We start from the raw sequence: 9,244 nt of genomic DNA, 5'->3' as shown, positions 1-9,244 counted from the left end.
TTCATCTAGATTGGCTCAACTGAGTGAAGTCTTAATGAAATATCTGGACGTTTTTCAGGAAGGTCTAGGAAGTATCAAAAGAGCCAAGGCGATCTTGCATGTTGACCAGGAAGCAATTCCATGACTCTGTAAGGTGCCATTTGACTTATGGTAAAAGTAGAGGCAGAAACCAGGAGGCTGGAAAGCGAAGGAATCATTAAACCAGTCCAGTTTGTGGAATGGACAGCACCCGTTGTACCAATTGTAAGCCTGAGAGCTCAGTTCACCATTATAAGGATTTTAAACAAATGGGAAAATGCTTTTTGCAGCTGGATAAATACTCAATCCCTTGCAAAGAGGATTTATATGCAGAATATGCAGGGGTGCTATCCTTCATGGAGTGGTTATAAGTGTGCGTACTTGCAGTTAAATGAGGATTCCCAGAAGTTTGCTACAATTAATACCAATAAGCATTCGTTCCAATATACGAGACTGCCATTTGAGGTATCATCAGCCTGTGCAATTTTTCAGTGGATGATGGAGAACATTTTACGAGGTCTACCCCAGGATGCATTTATCTAGATAATGAGCTAATAGAGGGAAGGCCAATAATGAGCACTGAGAGAACTTGGACATATAGTAATAATAAGTTGTAGAGGAACACAAGTGTTGCCTTATATCAGAACACACTGTAGCCCTTAAACATTTCTCCCAGGCAGGCGTACGTCTTAGAAGGGAAAAATGGGTGTTCCAGGCACCGTGTGATCTACTTGGGCTAAAGTTGACAAGACCAGGTCACACCCATTGGAACTTAAAGTGAGGGCAATCATAGGTGCCTATTCCCACATCTCCACTGGAGCTTAGGTATTTCCTTAGGTTGGTGAATTATCACAGAAAGTTCATATATAACCTGACCTCCATCCTGGTACCTTTGTTTCAACTGTTTTAAAAAAAAGGTCAGCCTTGGAAATGGACATGTAGTCAAGCCATTGCTTTCAAGCAAGTGAAGAAACAGCTATCATCCTCTTAGATATTGGTACACTATGCTGCCTGGTGAGACATCCTACTGACACACGATGCCTCTGTGTACAGCTTCAGTGTAGTTGTAATGATTGGAATGAGGTCAGCCAGGTGGGTATTATCAAATCGGAGTTCCCTGATTGGGGCTGTTAACCTGGTCCAATCAGGGATTCCTGGCTGACAGAGATAAACAGGAGGGTCAGAGATTTTGCTGAAATTGAGAACTGGCTCCAAGGAAGTGGGATCAGTATCAAGTACTCTGCATGTGGAAATAAAAGGTGACTTGGTGAGAGGATACCAGTCTATATGGAGTCATTTCAGTGATAATGACAGAAAATACACTCTTGAAGAAATTCACTCGTAACTGTTGACTTTGCATTGGGATAAGTATTTCTGGCAATATAATATTATTTTGGAAGCTTGAACTGTTTGATCCTGCTGTCAAAGACTGGACCCAATGTGTGGAAAGGATGTGTTATTGTTTCCGAGAAAATGACAATGGAGCAGATGAAAGCATTGAGCTAATTCTCCTGACAGCTTGTGGATCTGAAGCTTTTTTGGCTATTATGAGTCTAAAGTTTCCTGAGGGACCATATACTAAAGAGTTGATGGATTTAGTTAAGGAATATTAACACCCCAAGCCTCCTCTAATTCTGAAATGCTATCAGTTTTACTCAGCAGTTTGAGACCCAAGGGAATCTGTGTCAGGATTTTTGATGAGGTTAAGATGACTGGTAGAGTCATGGGACTTTGGTTTAACCCTTAACAGAACAATGATAAACTGTTTGCTTTGAGGGATTAATGATGTGCTAATAACAGGGGAGATCGTAAAGAACATTTAGAGAACTTGGACATAGTGCTCAAACGTTTCTCCAAGGAAGGGGTACAGGATAGGAGGAAAAACAATCTGTGTTCCACCCCCCCCCCCCCCCATGTGACTTACTTGGATTACAGAGTCATCAGGTTACACCTATGGAAGATAAAATGAGGACGATTAAAGGTGCCCTGGCTCCCATGTCTGTAGTGGAGCTTTGGTCTCTCCTTGGCTTGGTGAATTATTACGGAAAATTCATATATAATTTAGCCTCCATCCTGGCACTCTTACATTTGCAAATGGAAAAGGGTCAGCCTTGGAAATGGTCTCGTAGCTAAGATGTAGCCTTTGGAGAAGTGAAGAAGCAGCAATTGTTATCAAAGGTGTTGCCACACTATGATCCCAAGTGAGATATGGTGCTGACATGCGAGCCCCCACATATGGTATCTGGGTAGTGTTGGCTCACTGGTGGCCCAGCAGAGAGGAACACCTGATAGCTTATACATCCCAGATGTTGGCTGATGCCAAACGAAGATACACCCAGATAGAAAAGGAAGATTTGGTAGTCATTTTTGGTGTGAGAAGGTTCAACCAACACCTTTTATGAAATTAAATTTGAGATAGTAACAGATCCAAAGCCCTGCTAGACCTAATTAAAGAGGACAGAGCCATGCCACCTATAGCTTCAGGTCAAATTCAGCAGTGTGGTCTGGAGACCAAATGGCAAATGCCTTGAGCCACTTCCCAACGCTAATGCCATCACTAGAAGAATCTGTTCTGGTTTTAAACTTACTGGATACACATCTTGTCACTGCTGACAATATCAGACTATGGACACAAAAAGATCCAGTCCTGCTAAAACTAAAACACCTGGTGGTGATGGGGGAAACAAAAGGGCCACCACAACCAGAACTGAAACCTTTTGGACTCAGTGAGACCAGATCACCATAGAGGACAGCACATTATTATGGGTAGCACGAGTGATTATCCTGAGTAAAGTTTTCTTTCAGGTACTGGCTGAATTCCACCAGTGTCATCCAAGTGTTCCAAAAATGAAGATGTTGGTGATAAGTTACTTTTGGTGGCCAGAATTGGCTGCAATGGTGGGGCAGGGCCCAGAGTGCCAACAAGAACAAGAATTACCACCAAAAGCTCCCAGGAATGGCCAGGTATACCTTCGACTTGATTGCACATCAACCATCTTGGTCCTTTCATGGCTCTATGTTTTTAGTCATTGTGGATGCCCATTGGAAGTGGTTGGGTATGCAAATAGTTCATTTGTCAAGCATGGGAACGATGATTAAACAGTTGTGAACATCTTTTGTAATACATGGACTCTTGGAGGAGTTGGTCACAGGCAATGGGCCATTGTTTACCAGCAGGGAATGCAAAAAAGAATGGCATTTGGCATGTAAGGACAACTACATACCATCCATCATTCAATAGTCTGGCAGAAAAAGCAGTTAAAATTTTGAAGGCAGGCTTAAAGAAACAGCCAACAGCTTTATTTGATATCAAACTGTTGTGGTTCCTATATGATTATAGGACCACTCCTCACGCAACTACAAGGATAGCTCCAGCACAGTTGTTAATGGGGATAAGGCTCCTCACTGGGTTAAATGTGATCTTCCCGGACCTGGGGGATAAGGTGAAACAGCATCAGGAATGTCAATGTTGGACACAGGACTCCTCTTAGAGAGAGAGAAAGTTTACTTCTGGGTACAAAGTTTGATCTTGAAATCACAGGAATGGCCCTGCAGGGGTAAGAAGCATGGCCGATGTGAAGGAAGGTCCCATGACGGACTAAGTTTGGGTAGGAGAGGCATTCCTGAACAAGCACGTCCATCACATGAAAGCTGCAGCCTCGCAAACAGGGCAGGGGCAAAACATACCCGGCCCCTCAGAACATTTGGCAAGGCTGTTAGAAGCCATGGTGTCCCTCCCTCTGACTAACGTCAAAGAAACCTCTGAGGACGAGATGGACACAGCAGGTGTCACAGCTTCAACACCTTTACTGCTTGAAGAAGATAAGTCACAACTGAAATGTTCTAGGCAGAAGGTGTGGGTTATGGTCCAGTCACACGTTAGATGTATCCAAAGTTGTAGGAACCAAACCTGGTGTGAAAATGCTCAGGGGAAGCTACAGGAAAAAGAATGTGCCTATGTCCCAGGAATTAGAGGGGCAGGGCTGTAGTGACTGGAACGATGTCAGCCTAGTGAATGTTTTAGAATATGAGTTCCCTGATTGGGCTGTTAATCTGGTCCAATCAGGGGGTGCTGGCTGACAGATAAGAACAGGAGTGCCAGGCATTCAGCTAACTCAGTCGTATTAGTTCATAGGTGGTATAATGAGAGGGACGCCCAAAAGGATATGCATCCAGGACTGATGCTGACTATAAAGACATCAAGATAGACAAGAAAAGTTTGGTGGTCATATTTGGAGTCAGGAAGTTCCACCAATACATTTATGGGTGTAACTTGTAACAATAATAAAGGACCACAAACATCCGCTGATCTACTTAAAGAGTACAAGGTAGCGCCACCCATCGCGTAAAAAATGAGGTCTGCAGATGCTGGAGATCACAGCTGAAAATGTGTTGCTGGTTAAAGCACAGCAGGTCAGGCAGCATCCAAGGAATAGAAAATTCGACGTTTCGGGCATAAGCCCTTCATCAGGAATGAGGAGAGTGTGCCAAGCAGGCTAGGATAAAAGGTAGGGAGGAGGGACTTGGGGGAGGGCGATGGAGATGTGATAGGTGGAAGGAGGTCAAGGTGAGGGTGATAGGCCGGAGTGGGGTGGGGCGGAGAGGTCAGGAAGAAGATTGCAGGTTAGGAAGGCGGTGCTGAGTTGAGGGAACCGACTGAGACAAGGTGGGGGAAGGGGAAATGAGGAAACTGGAGAAATCTGAGTTCATTCCTTGTGGATGGAGGGTTCCCAGGTGGAAGATGAGGCGCTCCTCCTCCAGCCGTCGTGTTGTTATGTTCTGCCGGTGGAAGAGTCCAAGGACCTGCATGTCCTCGGTGGAGTGGGATGGAGAGTTAAAGTGTTGAGCCACGGGGTGGTTGGGTTGGTTGGTCCGGGCGTCCCTGAGGTGTTCTCTGAAGCGTTCTGCAAGTAAGCGGCCCGTCTCCCCAATATAGAGGAGGCCACATCGGGTGCAGCGGATGCAATAGATGATGTGTGTGGAGGTACAGGTGAACTTGTGGTGGATATGGAAGGATCCCTTGGGGCCTTGGAGGGAAGTGAGGGAGGAGGTGTGGGCGCAAGTTTTACATTTCCTGCGGTTACAGGGGAAGGTGCCGGGAGTGGAGGTTGGGTTGGTGGGGAGTGTAGACCTGACGAGGGAGTCACAAAGGGAGTGGTCTTTGCGGAACGCTGATAGGGGAGGGGAGGGAAATATATCCCTGGTGGTGGGGTCCGTTTGGAGGTGGCGGAAATGATGGCGGATGATACGTTGTATACGGAGGTTGGTGGGGTGGTAGGTGAGAACCAGTGGGGTTCTGTCTTGGTGGCGGTTGGAGGAGCGGGGCTCAAGGGCGGAGGAGCGGGAAGTGGAGGAGATGCGGTGGAGGGCATCGTCGATCACGTCTGGGGGGAATCTGCGGTCCTTGAAGAAGGAGGCCATCTGGGCTGTGCGGTGCTGGAATTGGTCCTCCTGGGAGCAGATGCGGCGGAGACGAAGGAATTGGGAATATGGGATGGAGTTTTTACAGGGGGCAGGGTGGGAGGAGGTGTAGTCCAGGTAGCTGTGGGAGTCAGTCGGTTTATAGTAGATGTCTGTGTTGAGTCGGTCGCCCGAGATAGAAATGGAAAGGTCTAGGAAGGGGAGGGAGGAGTCTGAGACAGTCCAGGTGAATTTGAGGTCGGGATGGAAGGTGTTAGTAAATTTGATGAACTGTTCAACCTCCTCGTGGGAGCACGAGGCAGCGCCGATACAGTCATCGATGTAACGGAGGAAAAGGTGGGGTGTGGTGCCAGTGTAGTTGCGGAAGATGGACTGTTCCACATATCCTACGAAGAGACAGGCATAGCTGGGGCCCATGCGGGTGCCCATGGCAACTCCTTTAGTTTGGAGGAAGTGGGAGGATTGAAAAGAGAAGTTGTTCAGGGTGAGGACCAGTTCAGTCAGTCGAAGGAGGGTGTCAGTGGAAGGGTACTGGTTGGTGCGGCAGGAAAGGAAGAAGCGGAGGGCTTTGAGCCACCCATCGCTTCAGGCTGAATTCAGTGATGGCCTCTTGCACAGTGCATATAGCTATAGTTGCAACAACATCCAGGAGGCCAAGTCGCAAATGCGAATACATTGAGCCACCTTCCGCTGGCAGATAGAGCACTGATGGTACTGCTACGGGAAGAGTTCTATAACGGTTTTAAATTTTCTGGATACCTGTGGACAAAACTCTGCATTGGGTTAAATGTGATCTTCCTGGCCCGGGGGGGATAGGGTGAAACAGCATCAAGAATTTTAATGTTGGACACAAGACTCCTCTAAGTGAGAGAGACAGTTTACTTCAGGGTACGATATCAGACTTTGGACACAGAAAGATCTGGTCCTGGCAAAACTGAAACAGATGGTGTTGATGGGTCCAGAGAGATGAGATCACAGTAGAAGACAACATATTATAATGGGGAGCAAGAATAATTGTTCCGAGCAAAGATACTGGCTGAACTTCATTAGGGTCATCCAGGGGTGTCCAAAATGAAGATGTTGGTGAGATATTATGTCTTGTGTCTGGGATTAGATGGCAATACACATGCTTTGGTTGGGCAGTGCCCAGAATGCCAACAAGGACAGAATTGCCTGCCAGCAGCTTCCCCACATTCATGGGAAAGTTCGAGTAAACCCTGGATTCAGTTACACATCGAATATGCAGGTCTCTCATGGACTCAAAGTTCTTCACCATTGTGGATGCTCACTCAAATGCATAGAGTCCATTTGTCAGATACAAGAATGATGAGCAAAAAAACTGTGTGCATCTTTTACAATACACATGCTCCTGGAAGTGTTGGTCACAGATAACAGGCTATCGTTTACCAGCTGGGAATTTGAGTATTTCTGAAAGCTGAATAGCATTCAACATATAAGGACAGCTCCATACTATCCATCATCCAATGGTCTGGCAGAAAGAGCAGTGCAAACTTTGAAGGCAGCCTTAAAGGAACAGCCTTTAGCTTGCCTAGATACGAAACTGTTCCGGTTGCTGTTTGATCATAGAAATATCTCTTATGCAACTCCAGGGATAGCTTCAGCAGAGTTGTTAATGTGGAGAAGACTCTGCACCAGGTTAAATCTGATCTTCCCCGATCTGTGGGGGAGGGTGAAATGGCATTAGGAATGCCAGTGCTGGGCATAAAACTCCTCTAAGTGAGAGAGTTTATTTAACGGGATGAAGTTTGGTGTAGGAACCATTGGAATGGCCCTGCATGGTAAGAGGCAAAGTTAACAGAAGGTAAGGTCCAGTGATGTATAAAGTTTGGTTAGGTGCGATGGCCCTGAACACGGACATGGACCGTATGAAAATTGCGAACTTGCAAACTGTGGGGAGCAAAACGTGCCCGGTTCCTCAACTGCCTTTCTAACTGTTCTGGAACCCATGGGGTTTCCCTGTTCGGCAAGCATTAAATCTGAGATGGACACTGTGGATGTTACCACCTCAATGCCTTTCCCACCTGAAGAAGAGAATTAATTCCTTCTGAGATGCTTTGTATGAGTTACTGTGCATTATATGCTGCATTATATGTATTGGAGGCAGAGTTGGAGGAGCCTGACCCAGTGCTAAAACGCCCCAGGGGAGCTATAAAAAAAACTGTCCTATGCCCTCTGACTCAGATGGGGAGGGATGTAATGATTATAATCAGGTCAGCCAGGTGGACTATGGGTTCAGCCAGGTAGAATAACCAGTCTAACAGCCCCATCAGGGAGTCCTGGCTAACAGATATAAACAGGAGTGTCAGGGATTCTCTTCACTCTAGGAGTTGGCCCTGAGGAAGCTAGATCAGTGTCAATGACTTTTCATGTGTAAATAAAAGTTGGCCTGGTGATTGGATACTGGTCTCTGGAGTTATTTCAATGTTGATGCAGAGTTGGCAATTCTGTACAAGAGACATTGACAATACTTAGAAATTCTCAGTTCGGATGTCACATCTGCTTGGACATGTATGCAGATCTCAGTAATGGAACTGCAATGTTTGAATTGAAATATGTTATTCAAAAGTTCACGATTCATACTGCGTCTCATGATGCAGTACAATATACCCTATATCAGACATAATTTCATTTCTTATGGAAAACTTCAAAAGTGCCTTTGAAGTCAATTTGCAAGCAGGGAGCCAGCACATCACCTGTTCCATGTTTTAAAAAAAAGGTTATGGCTGATATGTGATGCGAATGATCCTGTTTGGTAGAGTATAGAAATTGACAGAACTTTTTGACATTTTCAGTTCTTCAAGATAATAAAGCACAGTGAGGAAGATGGAAATAGTCTTACGAGAAAGAGGCTGAGAAATACAGGAGTATATAAAGCACTGAGTTGCTATTTGCATATCGCCTTTGGTACGGTTGCATTTTTGCCCACTAATAGAAATGATCTGCAAATTTTATACAGATAGAATACTTCCTTTCCGAGCTCAAAATAACTGACCAGGGTTAAGCTTAATTTGTATGCAAATAACATGTCTCAAGTTTCATACGAAAATGTTTTTTTAACTGTCCATCATAATTGATTTTGAAACCTTGACATGAATAGAAGAGGCATAAGACTAAAAATTGGCATGTATAGCACCCGATTTTTGGCGTCAATCTGATGCAAAGGATACCTGCATACGAGTTAGATGACCTGCATGTAATTGAGTGGTGTCGGGTCCCAATAATAAATTTGTGGCACTTGGGAGGACACCTGCAACAGACATTAGGCCCGTTGAATACATCACTTAGGGATCTAACTCCTTGAGAAGCCCATGGAGAAATGAGCTCCTCAGGAGAGTAGAACAAATGTCAAACGTCAAGGCAGCTCCTGCCAATTACAAGTAAGCTTGGAATTTTTTAAAATTTTGATTCCTTCCCTGTGGGCTAAGGTGGTGCAGCAGAGCTCTCATAACTATGCAATCATTGCTTTCTTATTCTTCTCCATAGTCAATTTCACATGCCCACCCCTCATGTGATTTATCTAAGGGCTATTGCTATATCTCTTATTGGCAAAATGCTTGCGGTGGCAGCTTGTCCAAAGTACACAGATGAGACGTGATGACCAATGCCTTTTGATCCTTTGGCAGCAAGTGCACAAATTTTTATTCCACAGACTTAAACCAATTTTTTTTTGGCTCAGTTGCACACACACAGCTACCGTTTAGACAAAAAAGTAAATGCTAATCTAAACCGATTTGAAAAATATAAATTGTGATTGCTTTAAATAAAATGTTTTAGCTAAGTTAAT

Source organism: Hemiscyllium ocellatum, chromosome 28, assembly GCF_020745735.1.
Source record: "Hemiscyllium ocellatum isolate sHemOce1 chromosome 28, sHemOce1.pat.X.cur, whole genome shotgun sequence".
Classification (NCBI taxonomy): Eukaryota; Metazoa; Chordata; class Chondrichthyes; order Orectolobiformes; family Hemiscylliidae; genus Hemiscyllium; species Hemiscyllium ocellatum.
Note: the sequence above shows the minus strand (reverse complement) of the source record.